The 19,799-nt window shown below is 38.6% G+C and overlaps 1 protein-coding gene across 4 annotated transcripts in view; it reads left to right on the forward strand.

The window, feature by feature from the left end:
* Positions 1-688: 688 nt before the first annotated feature.
* The window catches only part of LOC112649444 (protein GUCD1-like), a 61,988-nt gene continuing 42,877 nt past the window's right edge, over positions 689-19,799 (forward strand). For 2 of the 4 annotated variants that reach the window (XM_035712210.2, XM_035712213.2), the window contains exon 1: positions 689-1,019. The gene's annotated coding sequence lies outside the window, so the exon portion shown is untranslated. Of the gene's footprint in view, positions 1,020-4,875; positions 5,042-19,799 lie in introns of those variants that run through there. The other 2 variants (XM_049107453.1, XM_049107452.1) reach the window with 2 other exon arrangements.

The raw sequence follows: 19,799 nt of genomic DNA on the forward strand, positions 1-19,799 counted from the left end.
TTTAGATTTTTTTTTAATGACTGAACGAACTGATTATCATGATGTCATGCTGGACATACACTTATTTCCTTGATGAAAAACATAATTTAAAAAACACAATAAAGCATTGTACTTGTCTTATGCAACAGAAGGCAGGTTAGTCAATAAAAGCATTCCCCTTCTATTCCCTGAATAGATTTTTGCTTGATTCATAATGGATGTTTCAGGATCAATTGTTTTCTTTTTTATGTTGTCTTGTTGAAATGATTTGAAACAACAAGAAGACCATGATATATTTCCCCAAAGATTCTTTGCCCTCCAGCCAAAGACCACCAGGCACACACCTGTAGTTTAACAAGCTGGATTTACTACTCATTGGAGTGAGGGAGGACGAACACCCTGGGGAACCACAGTGTGTCTCAGGAAGAGGGTGTTAGAAAGAACCTATTATGGCCTCCCTGCTTTGGTTGGGGAATTTGGGGGATTGGGTGCTCCTAAAACTCAGGGGCAATCCTATGTATCACAATAAACCGTCTTTAAAGGGAGGACAGACTAAAACTGATAAAGAAATAACATTCTGTCCAAGAGAGTATGTATACAATATTTTGTAGGTTGCACAGTGACCTTATTTCAGTCTGTGCTTAGATAATATTATGAAGGGACCTCATTTTGTCTTACTCTATCATGGTCACAGAGTGACCTTGTCTGATGTTGGTGTTCTGGGAAATTGCTTATGCCCAACAGAAGAACAATTTGGACTAGCTGTGTCAGGCCAGCTTCTGAAAAAGCCTGAGGCCTAGCTTGAAGTGTCAGACCAGTTCCCAGATGTCAGGGGCTAGGTTTTTAATTTTTTCCCTTTCTCACACTTTTGTTTTACTGTAAAAAAAAACAGAGAATTGAAGATACTGCTCTTAAAATAATTTTTAAAGATATATAATGAGGTCAAAGACTCATTTTTTGGTGCCATCCTTACCCGTGAGATTTTTATCAGAGGAGGAAAAACACCGTGTTCAATGAAGCTTAGATGCCAAGTGATAAAGGTAAGCAAGGATTATTTCTAATTTCAATTTTTAACTGAATCTTATTTTAATTCCCCTTTTTCCTAGTTGGTACTTTATCAGTCTTTCTCCTTCTCTCTGGCTAAGTACAACCTTAGAAGAACCTGCTACCACCAGCAAGTTTAATCTTTCTAATTTGTGACATCTCCAGCAGGTTGCCTTTGGACTTGGTGGGCACTTTCGGCTCCTCTGGGTCTCTAGTCTACTGGCTCACACTGCAGATATTGTATTCACCAGCCTCCATAATCCCCAGAGACAATTTATGAGCATCCTCATTGACAAACCCAGAAGGATGAATGTCACTGTGCACCCAGAAGTATTGGTCCTCTCTAAATTTCTAAATTCACACTTTCACATCTTACCAAGTCACTGTCCCCAGCATAAATCAACACAGACTCATGTTCTTCCGCGCCCCTGATGTGGAGTCCAACACACAGTTTCAAATACCGGCCTGACACTAGAATAGGCAAGTTACTCAAACACAGTGAGCCTCAGTTTTCTTATTTATAAAACTAGAATTATATTAATAATTCATAAAGGGGCACCTGGGTGGCTCAGTCAGTTAAACGTCTGCCTTTGGCTCAGGTCATGATCCCAGGGTCCTTGAAGGAGCCCTGCATCAGGCTCCCTGCTCAGTGGGGAGTCTGCTTCTCTCTCTCCCTCCTGCTTGTGCTCTCTCTCTCACATACTCTCTCTCAAATAAATAAATAAAATCTTTATTATAAAAAGAAGAAAATCATGAATACATTTTAAGTTCTGCATGAGATAAGGCCTGTTGGACACAATCCAGGAAGTGACCACTGCTATTATTATTACTTTTCTTATTATTAAAATTATTATGCTCACTGTCTCCATTCGCATCATACAATAGAGTGGCTGTATTTCATGTCCTTCAGACAATAACAGACAGTTCTCTGGAGTTATGTGGGCAAGGATTGTATGTTGCTAAATATAGATAGGTGTCATAAACTTTAAACACTGAAGTAGTGGTTGTATCCTTTTGCTTGAGAATTCTATCCTAGGTGAGGCACTAAAATAGCTGAATATAGACTAACCATAGTAGCAATGTTTTCTATGAAATATGATTCTGGATAATTCCTATTACACAGGAACAAATAAAACATTAAAATGACCATCAACCATTATTATGAAAGATTAGTTAATGGCTAACATATTTTTTTTTTATAAACAGACAAGTATAGCCTAAAATGGTTGCCCATCCAGATCATAAAAATATCTAGGGGTGCCTAGGTTGCTCAGTAGGTTAAGCTTCCTATCTCAGCTCAGGTCTGATCTCAAGGCCCTGGGATTGAGCCCCACATCAGGCTCCATCCACAGTGGGGAGTCTGCTTCTCCTTCTCCCTCTGCCCCTTCCCCCACTTGTGCTCTCTCTCTCAAATAAATAAAATCTTAAAAAACATCTAAGTAATGCTTTAATAAACATCTGATTTGAACAATGTGATTTTCCAGGCATCTAGGTGCAAAAATGTATCTTTAACAATAACATGTAGTAGTCTTGTGCATTTGATTAAAAGAAAAATACACTAATAACATCACCTGACTGTTTTGTTTTGAAGTATAAAAGATTTAGGAATAAATATAATGAAAAAATGGGTTTTAAAATTTTATAATAGAACCCCCCCACTCCCCAACTTCTGTGACTACCAGAGAGCAAAATACTAATCTTGTATGGAATCATAGTCAGATTGCACATAGCATTCTATGCAATTTTTCTGGTTGCAACACATAAAAGTAAGTTTTTAGAAGTACATGAATTTCAGCAGATGAAAATTCAATCAAGATGGCAACAGATTTCTTCAAAGTAACACTCCGGAAGCAAGGTCTTCAATATTTTGAAGAAAAATTATTTCCAACCTTGAATTCTTTGTCAACTAAACAGAAGTGCAGAATTTTCACATGTACAAGTTCTCAAATATTTGCCTCCATTACATCCCTTGTAAGTATGCAATAGAAGTGCTCTACCAAAATAAGTGGGAGACAGCAAGAAACAGAAAAAAATGGGATCCAGAAACAGGGGATCAATAAGAGTGACTGAGGCTTAGTTAACACTGGTCTAAGTTGAAATAGAATGATGGAGGGCTCCAGTAAAACTATCTCCAGAAAAGAGACAAAATTAATAGATTACCAAAAGTATTTTCTCAGTACATATGTACTGAGAGGAAATTTGCATTTCCAGAAAATTAGTCATAAGTACATAAATTTTTAAAGAGAAAAAAAAGAAATTTCAGGAAATAGAACATTGTACCAGGAAGGATGTGTAATTATTTTCAATTCATGGCTCAGATGTGAATCTGATTTAATCGTAATGTCTATGCTCTGAATGTTGATCTAACCGTGCCAATAGACAGTAGTGGTGGAGAATTTCTTAATTAGTCTTGTAGAAGTGTTTTAATTTTTAATAATGGTTGAAATAATTAGTAAAAAATGTAAAGTGTCGCCCAAAGGGTTTAGTTCAGAATGTCTGGGTTTCTACTGATAAAAATTAAATAGATTTGATGTAGAGATCAAAACCACAGAACCTGGTCAGTCTGGCTCAGGGTGATTATGCCTTTTTAAATAAATCCATTCAGTATCATTTCTATGTAAAACACAGATTGATCTGTATTTTTATTTGCTTAAGGAAGCAGAAATCACTCAAATGATATATGCAATAAGGGGCTAATAGCCTCTAAATATAGGGGTTACAACTCAACACCAAAAAAATCAATCCTGCTTTAAAATTAGGCAGAGGATCTGAATAGACATTTTTCCTTTTCCTTTTAATTTCTTTTTTTAAGATTTTATTTATTCATTCATGATAGACACACAGAGAGAGACAGAGACATAGGCAGAGGGAGAAGCAGGCTCCCTGTGGGAATCCCAGAATCCTGGGATCATGTCCTGAGCCAGGTGGAAGGCAGAGGCTCAACCACTGAGCCACCAAGGTACCACTGAATAGACATTTTTCCAAAGAAGACATACAGATGGTCAGCAGACACATGAAGAGACATACAACATAACTAATCATCAGGAAAATGCAAATCAAAACCAAAATGGAGATATCACCTTACAACAGTCACAATGACTAGTGTTAAAATTTTAGACAAGAAATAGCAAGTGTTGATGAGGATGTGGAGAAAAGGGAACTCTCATGCACTGTTGGTGGGAATGTAAATTGGTTCAGCCGCTGTGGAAAACGGTATGGAGGTTCCTCAAAAAATTAAAAATAGACTATACGATTCAGTAATTACACTTCTGGGCATTTACCCAAAAACCCAAAAGTGCTAATTCAAAAAGGTATCTGCAACCCTATGTTTACTGTGGCATTATTTACAGTAGCCAAATATGGAAACAGCCTAAGTATCATCTATAGATGAATGGATAAAGAAATGGTGGTATATATACATATACAATAAAGTATTGCTCAGCCATAAAAATATAAAATCAAATCTTGTCATTTGGGACAACATGGATGGACAACATAGAGGGTATTCTGCAAAGTAAAATAAGTCATAGAGAGGAAGACAAATATTATATGATTTCACTTACATGCAAAATCTCAGAAACAAAACAGACAAACAAAAACAGGAAAGAAAAAAAAAAGCCCTCCTAAATACAGAGAACAAATTGGTGGTTGCCAGAGGGGAAGGGGTTGGGGAAATGGGCAAAGTAGGTATAGGGGATTAAGTGCTACAAACTTCCAGTTATAAAATAAGTCAGTCATGGGGATGAAAAAAGTACAGCAAAGGAATTATAGTCAATAATATTGTAATAATGTTGTATGGTGACAGATAGTAACTACACTTAAATATTTTTTTTAAATTTTTATTTATGATAGTCACACACAGAGAGAGAGAGAGAGAGAGGCAGAGGGAGAAGCAGGCTCCATGCACCGGGAGCCCAACGTGGGATTCGATCCCAGGTCTCCAGGATCGCGCCCTGGGCCAAAGGCAGGCGCTAAACCACTGCGCCACCCAGGGATCCCAGTAACTACACTTAAAATGGTAAGCATTTTATAATGCACATAAATGTTCAGTCACTATGTTGTACACCTAAAAAATGATATGGGAAGATGGAAAGTAAATGATGATTTATTTTCTCCATTTAATAAAGAAATGAAAATTTCTCTCCACAAAGAGCAAAAAGGGAAAAGAGGGGGAAGGATAAAAAGAAATACAGGCATTCAAAAATCTTAGTCTATCATGACCCCAGTAGCAGTAAGAACAAGATGACATTTTTTTTCTAATAAAAATATATTTTTTAAAAAAGGAAGCAGAAATTAATTTTAGGTTATATCTCATCATCCACCAGGGCCCCTTGTTTTTGCCTTTGGATTGCTTTGTTCTTTTCTACATATCTGATACAGTTTCACTTAGAGTAGTTTATTATGTGATTTTTTTTTTTTACTTTTTAATTCTAACCAGCATCAATGGTATTGTTTAAGCATATGTAAATAGAAAGTTCATTTGCATATTTAAGCACCACTGAGCCAGGATATATAAACACAAACACCAAGTTCTTTTGTCAATATCAACTTGCATAAAATTAGAGACACAGATAAGCTGTTTATTTAGAAGCATAACCAGTAATCCTGAGGACACTCTGGGTGCTTGTCCTTTGGTACAAGTAGAGAAATTAGTAAAAATGCCCACACTTGAGGTTTTGTAATTTCATATTGCAATATGAAAGTTTAGCCACGCAAGAATATTCATATTCTAGGATTAGCATAGGAGGCAAAAAACAGAGAAAACCCTATTTGCATGATGGAACAAGTCACAACTCTGAATTTGCATAGGCAGGCATAGCCTCAAAGGTAGATATAGTCAATAATTAATGACCCATGTGATACGATTCACACCATTCACCCACAGTAGTCCTCTATCCAGCAGTGTAGAAAAAATCCACAGCTAGCAATTCAGAATTGAATGTTATTATATCACCTATGAGAAAATCTTTCTAAAAATGAGATGGGTTCCATGATTATTAGAAATTGTGCATTCTTTCTTTAGCTTTATTTCTTCTCTGACATGAAAGATGGGTCGGCAACATGGGAGTTCGGGGATTGAGACTCTGATATGTAGGAAAGGACAAGAGGACAGCCAAAATAGAGGAAAGAAAGGAAAGTCTAGGACGTTAATAATAAATTTTCCGTAATTTCATGATTTTTGTCTCCAGTTCTGATCAAACACGATCCCAAAACATGATAATAAATCATTCCAAGAGAGATCATAAGGTCAGTGGCATTATGATACAGACCTGTTCTAAAAAGAAATCATTTGAAGGCTAGATAGTTGTAAGATGGTTGGCTGCACACAGTGTCAATCATCAGGAAGTCTTAAATGGGTTGTATTTTCTTCCCATGTCCCTCCATTCTACGTCCCCTCTCAACACACATCCCACAGATATTGTGAACCCTGTTTCCCATACCCTGAAGTTACAACTGTGCCAGACTGAACTAATCCCCTAAAATACAACGTTTCTTCTTCATTTTTTTATTTGTTCGAATCCGATATGTTCTTCCAAGTTTAGGTCCGTTTCAATTTCCTTTGAGACAGGCAAAGCTGGTTTCAGAGAATTAAGCACCGTCTTACATTGTACACTGCTAATTTCACTTGTGTGAGCCTCTCCAACCTCCCATGGTTACGTTCTTGTGGGTGAAATGATGTATTCTCCAAAGCTATGGGGATCTGAATCTTCAAATCTCGTGTGAATTTCAAACGTCTTATCCCATTCTACTCTATAAATACATTCACCTTTGTCAGATTATATGTTCCAATCACAAGTTTGGAAAATATGGTTATGATACTCATTAGTGCCCAAGAATACTGATTTTCTACCCCTCTGTATGAACACAAGTATCTACCAAAGTTCTAAACATGCCCTCTTATTGTTTGTAATCCTTCTCTCTCTTGACTCTTTCCTAAGATTTTTGATTGGGTCCTCTACTCAAGGATTAACTAACCTCCAGACATGCTCAACTTTATCACTGAACATTTAATCCTCTTTGTTCTTATTTTTTTAAAAGATTTTATTTATTATTCATGAGAGACACACACACAGAGAGAGAGAGAGAGAGAGAGAGGCAGAGACACAGGCAGAGGAGAAGCAGGCTCCATGATGCAGGGAGCCCAATGTGGGACTCGATCCCGGGACTCCAGGATCACACCCTGGGTCGAAGGCAGGCGCTAAACCATTGAGCCACCCAGGGATCCCCCTCCTCTTTGTTCTTAAAAGAAGATTCTCCCCCTCCCTCATCACTCTTGTTGGATCCTGCATGTCATCCCATTTCCCATATGCGACAGAGCACAGAGCAGTGTGTGTAGCTGTGATGGGGCCAGGATTATAGAAGCGTTTGTTTGCTCTCTTTCCATTGTAGCATTTAAACCACTACTCTTCCACTGCCTAGAAGTAAAAACATCCAGGGAAGGCTACTGAAGTGAGCCAAATTCTACATGTATAGGATCCGCTAAATTAAAAAAAGTTGACTGACTTCATAAGGCAATATTTTCAACCATAATTTCAACTATAATGATTAGCAGGGGGATCCCTGGTGGCGCAGCGGTTTGGCGCCTGCCTTTGGCCCAGGGCGCGATCCTGGAGTCCCGGGATCGAATCCCGCGTCGGGCTCCCGGTGCATGGAGCCTGCTTCTCCCTCTGCCTGTGTCTCTGCCTCTCTCTCTCTCTCTGTGTGTGACTATCATAAGTAAATAAAAATTAAAAAAAAAATGATTAGCAGGTAATGTCACTTGAGTTTCATTACATAAACCAGAACTCTTAGATGGCCTGTGAATAGGTGAAATTAAGTTATTAACTTATTGGAATATGGTTATAGACATAAATCAAATGGGGATAGATGCATGGCACAAAATGGATATAATCTTTAGTTTTTCAGGAAAATATCGGGTATATGTACATTTTAAACTTGAAGGTACTATTCTAAATCAGGGTTTATATAAATTAAATAAATGTTAGAAAGATGGTTAATTAAAGTATTAATAACAATTCACTTTGCATTGCAGTTTGCAAAGTTCAAAAGGATGGTTTAATTAAATCTAAATTCAATTTATTTTCATGAAAATTACGTTTTGACCATTTCCGTGATATTTAAGAGATGAGACAAAATCATATTAATCTATTTAAGAAACTAATTCCATTTGAATAATTATGTTTTAATAAACGAATAAGCACCATCTATGCGATTGAAAATCTTGATCAAAACTGGTATCATTCTGAATGTCCCAGAAATATGGCTCATTATCTCTCCGCAATCCTCCTTACAGACAGTTTCTATTGGAAATCGTCACTTTGTAAGAAAAAAATGTCCCCTGCATCCTCCTGAATTTCATAGTAAGTTTTCTTCAATACCTATCCTACTTTGGGTTCCCGCAGAAGCAGAAGCAGTCCCAGGGATTAGTGTGTAAGTGGTTCACGAGAGAAACGATCCCCCAGGGAGTATCAGTAAAGAAGTGAAACAGGTAAAGGAAGAACGTCAATACTGTGTTTTAATTAGCAGGTCGGGGTGTGGGTAACTAGTGTTCCGTCTTCCTAGGGACCTCTGAGAATGATTCATTTAAGGTGCTCCATGCAAGGGAGAGGAAGCAGGGGTGCTCATTCTTCCAGTTCCCGGCTATTGTTGGCTTAGGGTTGTATTAGTTTACCACGGCTGATTTAAAAAGCATCACAAAAGTCATATTATCTTGCTTGTTATTATGATGCCTAAGGTTACGATCATCAATCATCTTCCAGGTCTGTTAGTCGGGAGTCCACGGTGAATCGCGGCGCGCTAAAACCACAATGTCACTGATTTTTATATTCCCCAAATGAATGAGACCATATAATGTTAGTGAAAGGGAATAAAGAGAAAGGAGAGAAAATGAGTGAAAATATCAGTGAGGGAGACAGAACATGAGAGATACCTAACTCTGGGAAACTAACAAGGGGTGGTGGAGGGGAGGTGGTGGGGGGGATGGGGTGACTGGGTGACGGGCACTGAGGGGGGCACTTGGCGGGATGAGCACTGGGTGTTACGCTATATGTTGGCAAACTGAACTCCAACAAAAAATTTTTTAAATAAAAATAAAATAAAATAAAACCACAATGTCAGCCTGCGACATTTCCCTCAGGAGGCCCTAGGGGCGAACATACTTCCTTGCATTCTCCAATTCTGGAGGCTTCCTGTGCCTCACAGTGCCCTTCCTTCAACTTCGAAGCCAGCAACGTTAAGCGAAGTCCTTCTCACGGGCCATCTGCCTGGCTCTCCCTCTTCTGCCTCCCACTTCCATCACCCAGATAATTCAGGATGATCTTCCTAAAGCAAGGTTGTCTGATTGGAAACCTTGGATTTTTCTTATTGTGTGTTACCTGACAGAGTCGCAGTTTCCTAGAATGAAGCTTCGGGCATCAGCAGGGGGCCGGTATGCCCCCTTCCAGAAGGTCTGTTTCCCAGCGTTACATCCCCAGGCTCCTGGCCACACAGGAAGTCTTCCCGCAGAGAGTTAGGGCAGCTTGCAGCCGAAGTTCCTTGGCATAGAAGGGAAGCCTATGCCTGGGGCACCAGCCTTCTCTGACATAAATTCCTTGCCATGATCGATCTTTTCAAGGAACACACTGTTTCACGAGTGGCCTTCTCAAACAGATACTGTTAATATCTGTTAATACCCACGGACTTAATGACCTATATTGTTAGCCACCGAGTTATTACGGCCTCTGCCTCTCTTCCGCCGACTTTCAGGTGCCACCGCATAGCAGGAAAGAATGGGAACCCTGGCACCAGATGGTGTTTCAATCCTAGTTCTTTTTTTTTTTTTTTTTTTTTAAATATCTTTCTCCAAGCGGAATACTTGTTCAGGATTCTTTTTTTTTTTTAAATTTTTATTTATTTATGATAGTTACACACACACAGAGAGAGAGAGAGAGAGAGAGAGAGAGAGAGAGGCAGAGACACAGGCAGAAGACGAAGCAGGCTCCATGCACTGGGAGCCCGATGTGGGATTTGATCCCAGGTCTCCAGGATCGTGCCCTGGGCCAAAGGCAGGCGCCAAACCGCTGCGCCACCTAGGGATCCCCTCAATCCTAGTTCTTTTACGTACTTGGCAGTGCAGCTGGACAAGGTACTTACCATCCCCGTGTCTGTTTTCTCATCTATAAAGTGTCAATAATGCCTTCCTAATAAGGAAGCTGTGACAATTACAGAACATAATATATAAACAGAACTTAGATCACTCCCTGTGTTTAGCAAAAGCTATATGAGTATTGCTGCTGCTGCTGCTGCTGCTGATCTGTTCATCTAAAGCACATTGCTCCTTATTTACCTTTCTCCCCACCCCCCCAACTCCTGGTCCTTTCATTTTCTAGGATGACTTGAAAACCCATTAACCACTCACAGGCCCTTGACTCCCCAAACATTCACATGAGCTGGATTTTACTAACCCATTTCCACGTGACGTCTTGAATTCTGATCCTACTCTCTGACCACCACCTTCTCTTTTTCCAGCTCATTCCTTCCCATTACACCTGCTTTATGAAACTATTGTTTTTCTGTCACATTTTTTCAACTCTCAGTTCATTAGCTCTCAACTCAGTAGACTTTTTCCCAGCCTCGATCCAATGGCCGATCACTGAAGTATTCTCTGACCAGCACCCTTAATTCTTTCTAAGCACCCTTACGGATCATCACATTTGGAGCAATCTTAAAATTAGTCTTCTCTGCTTCTGTATCCGAACTTGGGTGTTGATGGCTGCACAAATGTTCAGATTAGTTTCTCTGCAAAATATTTTACTAAGTGAAAGAAGCCAATCTGAAAAGTCTCCATACTGTATGTTTCCAACTGGGTGACATTCCAGAAAAGACAAAACTATGGAGACAGTAAAAAGATCAGTGATTTCTAGGAATTAGGGGGAAGGGAGGGATAAATAGGCAGAGCACAGAAGATCTTTAGGACCAGCGAAACAACTCTGTATGATACTATAGTGGAAGATATATGTCATTATATATTTGTCCAAACCCATAGGATGTACATCACCAACACCCTAATGCAAGCGATGGACTTTGGGTGACAATGATGTGTCAATGTAGGTTTAGCAGCTGAACAACTGTGACAAATGTACTCTGGTGGCAGATGCTGAAAATGGGAGAGGCTATGCATAGGTGGAGGCACAGAGTATATGGGAAATCTCTACATCTTAATACTCTTTTGAACCTAAACTGCCCTTAAAAAATAGAATGTATCAAAAACATTGCTTGTTGAAACATTTTTTTATGATGGGTGCTGTAAAATTCATGTCAGAAAGCTCCTACACCTCGTTAGTCTTGGTGTTGGTGTCTGTTTATTCACTTTCCTCATTCACATTGTCATTTTTTGGATCTTTGTACTATAGGTTAATTTCTCTTGTATCCTGAGTGTTTTGTATATAATAATTATGAGGCTCTGGATCCTATTGTTTCTCCTATTTCAGCAGGCAGTTACTGCGAGATGTAGCTTGAAGGCCAGGGTGGAGGCTCAGCCTACTTCTTGGCCCTGTTGCTATGAGACAGGAGGTGAAATATGGTGGTGACTGGCCCAATTCACGTCACTTCATCTCATTAAGTTTCTTTATGCCCATGGGAGTGGAGGCTCTGATCACTGCTGGTCTGTGTTGACACTCCATGGCTTGGGAATTGGAGGACCACTGTCTTCTGCCCGGTGGCAGATGAAAGTTTAGTCTCATGCTTGACTGCACTTACCACTGGTTGGGGAATGAGAACACTGCTACCGACTTTTGTCAGGGTTGGGGATAAAGTGGAGGATCAACTACTCCCCACTCGGCCCTACTGAAACCACGGGAGAGTAGTGTGTGGTTTTTCTGTTGACTGGATGGCTGGAGTACTGTGAGAGCTGCAAAAACTTTGTTGTTATTGGGTCAAGCTTTTTCTGGTCCTTGTGGAAGGAACAGATGTTTCTTGGATCATGTTTTTTTGGCCTGGGCTTGTTGGCAGTTTTAGGTTGGAGGATTCCATAGCACCTTTTCTTTGATATATAGGAGGCAATAGGAAAACCTAGAGAACTCAGGACCATGTCACTCCTCAAGTCCCCATGTCCTTAGGCAGATAATCTACGTCTTCCAACTTTCAGAATCTCCCCGTTCTTGTTTATTAATAGTAAGATGAAAAACATGGGAGGAATAGGGATGCTCCGTTTTAGCAGAAATGGGTATCCCATTCCATGGAAGTTTTGTTTATTTATTTATTTATTTATTTATTTATTTATTTATTTATTTATAAAAGATTTTTATTTATGTGAGAGAGCGCGTGCGAGAGAGAGAGGGAAAGAGCAAGCACAAGCAGGGGGAGAGGCAGAGGGAGAAGCATACTCCCCACTGAACAGGGAGCCTGACACAGGGATCATGACCTGAGCTGAAGGCAGACCCTTAACCAACTAAGCCACCCAGGTGCCCCTCATTCCATAATATTTTATTTTATTATTTTATTTTATTTTATTTTATTTTATTTTATTTTATTATTTTATTTTATTTTATTTTAATTTTATGACTATTTATTTGACAGAGATCGAAAGAGAGCACAAGCAGAAGGAGAGGGAGAAGTAGGCTCCCCGAGGAGCAGGGAGCCCTATGTGGGACTGATCCCAGGATCCTGGGATCATGACCTGATACAAAGGCAGGCACTTAACCGACTGAGCCACCCAGGCACCTTGCATTCCACAGTATTTTAATTAAAAAAATTTATTTACTGAATAACTGCTGGATGCAAAACATCATGCAGGCGATATGAAAAATTTTAAGAATGCTAAGCCATATCCAAATCCCTCTAGAAGTTTACAATATATGTAGTTGAATAGAACATAGTGACATTAAATGGAATACAAGTTTTATATAATAAAGATTCCTAGTAGTGTAAAATGTTAAAACTATCAAAGTCAAAAGAGTTTAGTGTCGGATGAGGTAGACAAGAGGGAAAGTAAAATTTAAGCTAAGGATCATTACATTAAAAGCAATTTCATTTAAAAAAAAAAGCTACTGATGTTTTTAAAGGAGTTTGGGGTTTCCTGCTATCCAATCATTATGTTATTTTCTTATGATTTGCTTGTTGGTTGAGTGGTGAAAATGGCCGAGGTGGGAGACAAAAACAAATCTAGGAAAGAGAAAGGATTTCATCCCGCATCTCCAATTTACTCTTTGATTTGGAGGACACTACTGTTATACGAAGCATTCTATTTCCATGTAGTGATGCCTGCCAGTTCCCGGCATAGCCTTTCCTACTGACTTCCCTCCCTGCCTTCCTGTTTCCTTCTCTTTCCCTCCTTTCTTTCTTATGTATATTCATTCAGTGCACATTTGCTGAGCTTTCTTTTTTAGTATTTGATTTATTTATTCATGAGAGACACACAGAGAGAGGCAGAGACACAGGAAGAGGGAGAAGCAGGCTCCCCGCAGGGAGCCCGATGAGGGACTCGTTCCTGGATCCCAGGATCACGCCCTGAGCCAAAGGCAGACGCTCAACCTCTGAGCCACCCCAGGTGCCTCCCCTGCTTTTTTATTTTTGGTACCAGACAATATCACAGGTATAGTGTCTAAGATACTTCTTTCTTGGAGTTTGTTGTCTAGCAAAAGGCATTAGCAGAACACAGAATTAGCCACAATGCCAAACAATATGTTTCTACAATACCATCTAAGCAGTATAGGCAATACATACAGTAGTAGGGTTTTTTTGGGAGAACTATTGCTGTTTTCTATGATACCTTCTGAAAGATCATAGATTTTAACTGGCATATTCTCCACTTGCATTTCTTCCCACCACCCTTCTTAGCCACTCAGCCCCACCTCTCATATCCATACTTAAATTTGCATTCCAAATGAAGATTAGTAATCAAGCATGGCCTGTAAATTCAACCCCATGTTTCAGCAGCCAAGCTAAACAGTTTCTGGAACACTATAGAAGGAAGATCACGGAATACTGAAGGCAAGGTGATAAAGCTTTTTTCCAAGAAAAGATGGGAGAAATGAAGGGATACATTTTAGCATCATCTCAAATTAATTTAGAATTTTTCACTTTATAGCCCAATCACTCAAGTATTAAAAAACCCTTCTATAAAAATTTGGTATGAAATGTTCCATTCAGTCCAGCAGTGAAATTTTTTCTTGTATTTGAGAAAAAGTGAAAAGAAAAACAACAGATGTTGAATTATAGGAATAAGAATTTTAGATGGTTTATTTTCTTTGGAATTCATGTAACTTTAGGACAGACCCATTTATTTAAATTACATTTTACAGATGGGTTGTCTGTGAAGAGATTCCTCCTGGGAGAGGAAAAAAAGTAAAAAGAAAAAAAAGAAGGAAAACCTGAGTTCTGCTATGGTTCTTCATGTCTTTGGGCAAAATCCTCCTTATGAATAGATTGTTTTCTTTAGCCTACACTTCTACGAAAAATGTCGGGGTCTTGCGCCCATCCTGAACACACATAGCCTGCCTCTCTAATACCCAGCAGGATCAAAGTCTCTCTGCTTTTGGCAATCAAGTTTCCTTCTAGGTAGGTTCTTCCTGTCTTCCTGTATGGTCTGCTTCTTCCATGACAGTCAAGTTCATTTTAGGAAGAAAACACCCTGCATGCCTACTGTAACAAACCTTCTTTCCTTCCTCATTTTTTTAAAGATTAATTTGTATTTACCTGAAAGAGAGAGAGCACAGAGGGAGAGGGAGAAGCAGACCCCTGCTGAGCAGGAAGCCTGACATGGGGCTTGATCCCAGGACCCTGAGATCATGACCTGAGTTGAAGGCAGACACTTAACAAACTGAGTCACCAAGGCACCCCTCGTTCCCCATTTTTTAAAAGAAATTTGTGGTTGATCTTGCTTTCAAGATGGAATTTGTTGGAGGTAATTGTATAAATTGTACAAATTCCAATCATATTTCCTCACGATTGTTTCTTCCTATTTTAATTTTTCTTGTGTGTTCTAATATTTTTATTTGTCTTCTTTGGTGAGGCTCAATCCCATGACTCTGAGATCATGACCAGAGCCAAAACCAAGAGTCAGATGCTTAACTGACTGAGCCACCCAGGGGTCCCCCATACCCTGCAACCCTTTCTTTTGATTCCACTTTATGATTCTCACCAATACATTTCTCTCTGTGGTAATTTGACTTAAGTATGATATATACTTCCACTTAATAACTGAGATTTTTAGATCCAGTATCTGAAAGACTGGTCTTTTCTCACATCTTGAAGGGTCTATAGAGCCTCTTTCAGGAATCTTTGGCCTCAGCAACAAAATTGTATTTTAACCAATCTGTCTCTGTCTTTTCAAGCTCATTTATTCTCATAGATTTGCTTAATTTCTTTAGTTTAAGTTATATTTCTAACCAGCATTTATTCTAAATTATTTCCTTCTCATTTCCTCTCCTCTAATTATATAACATGTTTATTTCAAAATATTAAAACTGTTCATTAAAATATAATAGACTGAATATGTACAATAGGCCAGACTATATATAAAAATAAAACTCTGGGGCATCTGGGTGGCTCAGTCAGTTAAGCAACCAACTCTTGACTTGGTCAGGTCATGATCTCAGGGTCCTGGGATCAAGTCCCATATTGGGCTCGATGCTCAACAGGGAGTCTGCTTAAAGATTCTGTGTGTGTGTGTGTGTGTGTGTGTGTGTGTATCTCTTTCTCTCAAATAAATAAATATTTTTTAAAAATAGAACTCAGATCCACAATCTGCATCATCAGCCTAGGGAAACAACCCATTATCTACAGAAATCAGCCCAGGAAGCCAGCATGCTATCTAAAAGTCAGACCTGTAGGAAATCGGGTCACTATCTATAACAACCAGTTCAGGAAGCTGAATATTGATCCCTATAAGAGTTGACCCCAGAGGGCCATAACTTGATTAATAACTGGCAGCTTCGCTAATCTTTGTCTCTGTTTCTAACTGAGGACCAACCAGAGAAAGCCAAATATGTATTCCCTAACCAATCATATGCGATGCCAGGCTTCTAGTTAGCCCACTTATGGCTTTCCCATGGCCATGGCCTCCAATCAGGGCATACTTGAAGCTGTCTCTTTTATCTACTTAGAAAGCTTTCTCACACCCCTTCCTGACTTGGAGTCTCTGCCAAAGCATACATGGTAGTGGCTGAATCTATTACTATATAACAAGCCCTGAGCAAACAACATTCACTTTAAGTTCTCATTTGGTTGGTCTTCATTTATTTACATAACATTTTGCAAGGCCCCAAGGTCAAGCAGAGTGGAGGGTTATGGGTCTTTTCAGGTCTTTCTCAGACATGTGCCCAACCCTGAATAGTTATACAGCCTTTTAGTTCTTCAAAAACTCACTGACGTTTTTCAAAGGTCCTCATGGACACTGTATTCCTCCTCAGATCTTCTTTTTAGGTTTTTGGTCAGGCTCTTGTTTGTCCCAGCTGCAATGTCACACATCATTGCCCCTGACTATTTTCACCAAACCCCAGTGGTAATGCTTTCCCCAAGAAGTGAACTTTTGGTTCAGTTCAAATAATGAAAAGGCCCTGTGATTAGGGCTTTTCTAGGGAGATGTGAGACAGGTGAAATAGGGACCATTCTCTGGGAATGGGGCTTTTCAAGAGGCTCTAGATCAAGTCATCTCCCTTTGTGGCTATAAGGCTGCTGGTTTTCACAGTGATTGTGAACTGGGGATGATGGAAGGCTGCTTTTTTTTTTTCAAGGTTGCCATTGAGCTGAGGAGAGGGACTTGGAGTAGTCTAACTCAAAATACCTCAAATCCTGCTATTCTCATGGAGGTCCTCCAGTTTTCTTGAAAAAATCCTTCTGAGATTTTTGAAAGCCTTTTTTTTTTTTAAATTTCCAGAGTTCTGAAAAAAAGTTGATTTAGACCATTTTGGGGAGTCAGTGTCTTCATTGCTTTTATAGAGGATTACATTTATAGAAGTCCTCAATCCACCATTCCAGAAGTCCTCACGTTTTTGCTGAACACTGATAGACGTAGTTTGCTTTTGTTTTTCCTTTTGTTAGAATTTTGGCCCTTCTATTTAAGAGTGAGAGTGACCTCTGATTTTCCTTTTCCTAAACTGTTCATGTCCCATTTTTGCAATTAAGTTTACATTAGCGTCATATGGAAAATATTATCTTTCTCCAGGCAAGATTTTCTTTAAGATCTAGCAAGCAGCTAGAAATGGATCAGATTATCTTAATCCAATAAGGAATTGAGATACTTTGAGGATAAGTTCAGTTTGTAAGTGTGGTGTATTTCTAGCTCTCCCTAACTCCACTAATAGAGTTCTCTGAGGTCCCAGTTGATAGTCTGGGCTGTTTCCTAGGGCCCAGGAACCATCAGGTGCCATCATCACTATTTTTTTTTTTCATCCTTAGTACTATGAAGACAGTCAATAGCTATGCTTAGCTTTTCAATTTATTAGCAGCTGCTATCTGCTTGGCTTTTCTCTTTCTTGTTCTATGCCACTTAGAAATTATTGAATGTCTGGAGAAGAAAAGTTGCTCAGAATGTCTGGCTCACTTTGTTGTGTTTTCTTCCTTTCCTTAATTTTAGTCTGGTAAATCCTGAGCCTTTTCAAAACTGGAAACTCCCACTTTTTTGGTCTTTCCTCTGCTTTTTTGCCTCTTAAGAACAACTTCCCACAGGATGTTGGGTTAACATCTCAAAGGGAGAGAAAACAAATTTTCTGGTGTTTCTTTATAGAAGGACACTAATCCCATCACAAGAGCCCCACCCTCATGACATCCTGCAGACCTAATTACCTTCCAAAGGCCTATCTCCAAATACCATCCTATTGGAAGTTAGAGCCTCAACACAGAAATTCTGCAAGGACACAGTCTAGTCTGTAGGCCCATATTTTCTCCCACCCCTAGCCACCACCCATTCTGTCTCAAGGCTTCCTTTCACACTGTAGTCTGCATTTTCTAGAATTTTATATAAATTTATTCTTAAAGTCTGTACTTTTTAATGGTTGTTTTATTTGTTCCACTCTGTATAATTATTTTGAGATTCATCCATGTTGTGGGTATCAATAGTTCATTCTCTTATATTACTGAAGAGTATTCCATTATGTGACTATACCATGGATTATTGTTTGTTGATTTGATGAACATCTGGATTATTTCTAATTTGGGTCTGTTAAAATCAAGCTGCTATAAATATTTGTGTATATCAATTTTTGTGGGAATATATGTCTTCATCTTGAGCAAATAACTAGGAATAGAAAGACTGGATCATATGGTAGGTATAAGTCTAACCTAAAACAGTTCTGTCAAACCTTTTTCCAATGTGGTTGCATCATTTTAATTCCTACCAGCAGTGTTTGAAACTAGGTAGGACCCATTTGAATTTTAGCAAGTCTAATATATGAGTAATGGTATTGTATTGTGGTTTTATTATGCATCCCTTAATGACGATTAATGTTGATCAACTTTTCATGTGCCTTTTCCACTCAACAGGTTTTTTTTTATAAAGTGTCTATTAAACGTCTTACCTATTTTTAATTATTTTCTTATTATTGAGTTTTGAGAGTGCACACTGTGTTCTGGATAGAAGTCCTGTAGCAAACATGACGACTCAGAAATATTTTATCTTAGTCAGTGGCTTGCATTTTCATTCTTTTTTTTAAGATTTTATTTTTTTATTCATGAGAGACATAGAGAGGCAGAGACAGGCAGAGGGAGAAGCAGGCTCCCTTCAGGGAGTCTGATGTGGGACTCGATCCCAGGACCCTGGAATCACGACCAGAGCTAAAGGCAGATGCTCAACCACTGAGGCACCCAGGTGTCCCTTGTGTTTTCATTCTTAATAGTTGTCCTTCAGGATAAGAGTTTTTTTATTTTGACAAAGTAAAACCTAGCCAATTCATCCTCTTATAGATGGACTACTGGTGTTGAGCCCTCCTGCAAAATTTACCTTAATGCAGACTCATACACACACAAATTCTGTGCTTTCTTCCAGAATTTGTACACGTGTAGGGTTTACATTAGGATGTATGATCCATATTGGATTAATTTCTGTATTTCTTTGAAGTATGGATTGAACTTCCTTTTTATAAGCAAATGGATATCTGATTTCCAGTTCCATCTGTGGAACTATTCTTTATCTATTGACTTCCCGTCTCACCTGTGTCAAAGATTAGTTTTCCATATATGTATGGGTCTATTTCTGGACAGTAAATTCTCTTTCACTGGCCTATTTGTCTCTATTTGTATCAACATTTGTATCATTGATTAATGTGATTTTATAATATGTCTTGAAATTAGGTAACATTGGTTCTCAATATTTGTTCTTTTTCAAAGTTTTTTTGACTATTCAAACTTCTTTGGACTTTCACATGACTTGAGGAATGTCACTTTCTAGAAAAAAAAAGAGTTCAGGTATTTTGATTTGAATTACATTAAATCTAGAGATCCATTTGAGGAGAATTGATATTGAATACCCAGCTTGCCAGTCAATGAAGAAATTATATCTTTCCATTTATTTAGGCCTTCCTTTATTTCCTTTAGCAAGGTTCTGTCATTTTTAGCATAAACGTTTTTCAAGTCTTTTGTCAAGTTTATTGCCAAATAGTTCATATTCTCGATGGTCTTTTAGATGATTTTTCATTCAGTTTACCATTGTTTATTGCTAGAACATAGAAATAAAATTGTTTCTTATATGTTGATTTTGTATCCTACAACCTTGCTAAATTCATTATTTCTATCAGCTTTGTTGTAAATTCTGTAACATTATCTACATAAATGATCATTATGGACATTATATCATGAAATAT

The sequence above is a fragment of the Canis lupus genome, chromosome X (assembly GCF_003254725.2).
Source record: "Canis lupus dingo isolate Sandy chromosome X, ASM325472v2, whole genome shotgun sequence".
NCBI classification, from domain to species: Eukaryota; Metazoa; Chordata; class Mammalia; order Carnivora; family Canidae; genus Canis; species Canis lupus.